Source organism: Ictidomys tridecemlineatus, unplaced genomic scaffold (genome assembly GCF_052094955.1).
Source record: "Ictidomys tridecemlineatus isolate mIctTri1 unplaced genomic scaffold, mIctTri1.hap1 Scaffold_307, whole genome shotgun sequence".
Classification (NCBI taxonomy): Eukaryota; Metazoa; Chordata; class Mammalia; order Rodentia; family Sciuridae; genus Ictidomys; species Ictidomys tridecemlineatus.
Window position 1 is genome coordinate 29,829 of NW_027522381.1, and position 5,415 is coordinate 35,243.

The following is a 5,415-nucleotide window of genomic DNA, read 5'->3' on the forward strand; positions in this document are numbered from 1 at the left end:
TGGTTCTGACTGAAAATAATTAAGAAAATTCTAGAAACCTCTGCATATGGACACTTGAGCCAATCAGGCCAAATTAGATTCCTATGTGTCCCATGCCTTGGTTCCCCTGGCTGGGAACATAATGGCCTCAATGGTGTGTGTGGCAGGAAGGTCACAAACAAATCTTTGCCCTCCCTGTAGCCCTTGAACTCTGAATACTCAGACTTGGGTATCTTCTCATTGTTGAAAGCTTTGCCCAGCCTGATGTGTGTCCCAGTTACAATTATGCACAGTATGACTTTTGTAAAAACAATCTTTTATAACCAAACATCTTTGTTAAATTTGGGGAAATTATGTAGACACCAATGGATACACGAAGGAACTTAATTTCTGAAGGAGATAGTGGGTTCTTTTTAGAAAATATTCCAAGGCCTCTGTGGAAGTGAATGTACTTCAATTTATTTATTTATTGTTAGAATTTGGTAAGAATATTGAAGAGGGAAGCAGCCTCCTTCACTAACTTCCAGGTCACAACAGTGCGGCCTGGATATCTACAAGCCCAGCTCTCTAGATTTGCATCCTCTGCATCCCTGAAATTTTATCTCTGGTGATTAACATGTCCTTATGCCCCACCTTTGGCAACTCCCCTTCTACTCTCTGTGTATATGAGTTGGACCATCTTACAGACATCATGTGTGTGGAGTCCCGCAGTGTTTGTTGTGGAACTGGCCCACTTCTTTTGGTCATCTGTGACTCCCTTGTGTTGTCCTGGACTGAAGGTATTATTTCTTCATTTGAAGCTTCATGTGTGATCAGCCATAATCTGTAAACCTATACATCTTTTGATAGACATCTAGAATTGTTTCCACATCCCAACTCCTGTGACTAATGCTAGAATGAAGGTGGAAGTGCTAATACCTTTTTCAAAACTCAATTTCAGTTTTTTTTTAAATAAATACACAGAAATGGTGTGGCCAGTTCCTGAGAGTTCTAGTTCAATTTTTTTGAGGAACTGCCATACTAGTTTCCATAGCAGCCACACCATGTTTCACTCCCACCAATAGAGGGGTTCCAATCCCCCTAGTCTCCACTAGCACTTGATGTCTTTTTTGGGTTTTTGATAAGAAAACACAGAGCTGTAGCATGTGGTGTGATGTCTAATTGAGGTTCTGATTTTCATTTCCCTGAGCACCTCATAACAGTCATCTGTCACACACCAAATCAACTGAAACAAGGATGAAGATCACATGGTTATCAAATTCAACACCTTCATAACAAATATACACAATAAACTAGAAAGAGCCAGAAGTTAACTCAACCCCATAAAGGCCATATATGAAAACCTCATAATATAATCCTCAGTGGTGGTGGGAGCTGTTTATGTATGATCAGGAACAAGGCAAGAATGCCCAAGCTCACCACTTCTGTTCAGCAGAGTACTAGAAGCCCTAACCAGAGTAGCTAGAAATGAAAAAGAAAGAAAATACACCCCAATCAGAAAAGAAGTAAAAAATGTCTCTATTTGCATATAGTGATCTTATGGATATAAAACCATAACAATTCCATAAAAAAAATTAGTGAGAAATAATATGCCTGCATGCCAAAAGATGAAACAAGATGCTTATCTTATGCCACATACAAATCACTTTAAAGTGAGTGGAAGGCTTAAATGTGAGATCTATGGCTGTAAACTTCCTAGAAAAAAAAAAACAGGAGAAAACAACCCTTCATTGTCTAGTCATTCTCATTAGTCTCAGCAATGATTTCTTTTTTGTTTCTTTTTTGTTTTGTTTTTTGTTACAACATTTATAGCACAGACAACAAAACAAGAATAGATATTGGGCTGGGGATGTGGCTCAAGCGGTAGCACGCTCGCCTGGCATGGGTGCGGCCCGGGTTCGATCCTCAGCACCACATACCAACAAAGATGTTGTGTCCGCCGAGAACTAAAAAATAAATATTAAAAATTATCTCTCTCTCTCTCTCCTCTCTCACTCTCTCACTCTCTCTTTAAAAAAAAAAGAATAGATATTGGACAACATCTTCCCATACTGCAGAAGGGGACAAACAAAGTCAGGGCAGAAAACAACCTGCAGTAGGGAGGAAATGCTTTCACATTGTGGATTTCAAAAATATATAAGAATGTCCTAGGGTTTAATAGCCAAAAAAGTTACCAATCCAATGAAATCATGGCTAAGGACTGGAAGAGACATTTCTGCAAAGGGACCTGTCTTTATTAACCTAAGCAACCTCCCTGGGAAAGGTATGGGTGTGAGCAGAGAAATGGTGTCCAGTGACTTTCCCCAGGAACTCGAGGTCTGATTCCCAGCTGGTTCGGACCTTGGTTACAATGATCAATTTAAGAATTACCACAATGACAATAAATATGTTACTTAAATTGAAATTCTTGGCCAAAAGGTAAGCATGCACTTCAAATTTTGGTATATGTTCTAAAACTTCTCTGACAATTTTGCATTGCAATTATCAGAGCATGAAAATTCCATTTTCCAACCCTGTCAATATCAGATTTTTCTCATTCTCTTTATTCTTTTATTAGGTAGGAACATACACATACTTTATATATTTTTTGGATAGCTATATTAACATGAAATGTCATCTCAAGTTTATAGTATGTCATATTTTATAAATGACCTACATTTGTCTTTTCCCATTTTTAATAGGCTGTTTGTTACTTTTTCTTGAATTATAGGAGCTCAGTGTATGATTAACCTCTGGTGAGTTAGCTGTGCAGACACCCACATGAACATCACCAAAATACTGTTTTCAAGCAACTGTCAACAGTTTTGCCTCATGTATAGAGCTCTTTGCCAGCTTGGAAATTCTGGTTCTTCTTATAAGTTTCCAGAGTGAAATCAAGTATTTCAGATAAGATATTCTGGTGAATATGGTTGATATTGTTGACAAGTAAGAGAAGATAATTTCAATATTTCACAATCATGATTTATTTTTACATGGACAACATTTGGCCCACCCAATTCAGGATTAGGTTCTATAAATCTCTTGAATTAATGAATAGAGTCAATCCATGAAGTCCTACTGACAGGAAATGCAAAAAATCAGGAATATGCATAATCTAGATTCATCTATCTATCTATCTATCTATCTATCTATCTATCTATCTATCTGGGCTATTTGTTTCTTGTTGAGCTCCTGGGGACTTTCCTGGTGGAGGGATTGACTTGCACTTTATCTGAGCCCTGGCAGCCACGCAGGTTGGCAAAGAAGATTTGGGCCAGTCCTGAGCTCCTGTAGGGGATCTCCTGGTGGCGGGATAAATCCAGGGCTATCCTGTGCAATGGGCTCCCATGCATGTCAGCAAGGCAGATCTTGGAGGAGCAAGAGCTCCTGCGGGGTTCTGCAGGTGGTGGGATAACCCTGGGCCTACCCTGAACTCTTGCTCCTGCACAGGTCGTTGAGGAGGACCTGGGCTGTGTATGAGCTCCAGAACATGTCTTCCTGTTGGCAGAGGCGATCCTGGGTGGATGCTAAGCTCCAGGCAGTGTATCCTGTTGGCAGGATGAACTTGGGCCTAACCTGTGCTGAGGCTCCCTTGCAAATCTGCATGGTCAATCTGGGCAGAGACTGAGCTCCTGCTGGGGTCTGCAGGTAGTGTGAAAGACCAGGGCTTACCCTGTGCTCCTGCTCCCGTTCAGGTCATAGAAGCTGATGTGGGCCAGTACTGAGCCCCAGCTGGTGTCTGTCTGTGGACAGAGGAGATCCTGGGCCATGCCTGAGTTCTGGAGAGAGTTCCAGTGGGCGAAGGCGTTCCTGAGCTCCAGCATGGTTGGCTGGTGGGTGCAGGTTGTCCAGACCAAACCTGAGCTCTGGTGGAGGTCTCACAGAGGTTTTATGGACCCGGGATACCCTGTCCCCTGGCTCTTGGGCATGTTGGCAATGTAGATCTAGGCAGAACCTTAGATCCAGCAGGGGTCAGTTGGTGGAGGAATGGACCCTGTGTTACCCTGGGCACCATCTCCTGTGCAGGTCGGCAAGGCGGACCTGTGTGAGACCTATGGCTACAAATTTCCTAGAAAAAAAACAGGAGAAAAAAACCCTTCATTGTCCAGTCATTCTCATTAGTCTTGGCAATGATTTCTTTCTTTTTTCTTTTTTACTTCCTTCCTTCCTTCCTTCCTTCCATCCTTTCTCTCTCTCTCTCTCTCTCTCTCTCTTTCTTTCTTTCTATCTTTCTTGATACAACATCTATAGCACAGACAACAAAAGCAAGAATAGATAATGAACAACATCTGCCCATACTACAGAAGGGGACAAAAATCAGCGCAGGAGACAACCTGTAGATGTGAGGAAACACTTAAGTCTGAATTTCCAAAATATATAAGAATGTCCTAGAGTTTAATGGGAAAAAATGTTACCAATCCAGTGAAACTATGGCCCAAGAGCTGAGAGAGACATCTCTGGAAGGAGGGCTATTTATGATTGTAAGCAACCCCCAGGAAAGGCATGGGTGTGAACAATGCAATGGTGCCCAATGACTTTCCCCAGGGACCTGAGGTCTGATCCCTAGCCAGTGGGGACCTTGATTACAATGATAAATTTCATGGTAAAATTTAAAAATTTGCCATAATAACTATACATAAGTTATTTGAGTTGGAATTCTTGGGTTAAAGGAAAGTGTGCACTTCAAATTTTGATATATATTTTAAACTTCTCTGCAGAAGGGTTATGACAATTTTTCATTGCAATTATCAGAGCATGACAATTCCATTTTCCAACACTGTCAACATTAGGTTTTCTCATTCTCTTTATTCTTTTTATGTGATATGCACACACACAAATGTACTTTATATATTCTTTGGATTACTATATTGACATGAAATGCCATCTCAAGTGTATGGTATGTGATATTTTATAAACAGCCTACATTTGTCTTTTCGCATTTTTATTAAGGTGTTTGTTTCTTTTTCTTGAATTTTACGAGCTCCGTATATGATTAACCTCTAGTGAGCTGTTCAGAAACCCAAAGGAACATCATCAAAGTACTGTTTTCTACCAACTGGGAACAATTTTGCCTCATGTAGAGAGCCCTTTGCCAGCTTGGGAATTCTGGTTCTATTTCCAAATTTCAAATGTGAAATCAAATTTTTCAGATGGGGTATTCTGGTGAATATGATTGATATTGGTGAAAGTCAGGGAAGAAATCTTCAATATTTTACAATTATGTTTAATTTTTACATGGATAACATTTGGGTCACCCAAATCAGGCTTAGGTAATATAAGTAAGTGTCTTGCATTGAAGAATAGAGTCAATCCATGATGTCCTACTGAAAGTAAATGTGAATAAAATCAAGAATATGAATGAACTAGTTTTCTTTCTTTTTCCTTCCTTCCTTTATTTATTTATTGTTTTGGCTATTTATTTATTCATCAGCTCCTGGGGGGTTTCCCCTAGTGGGA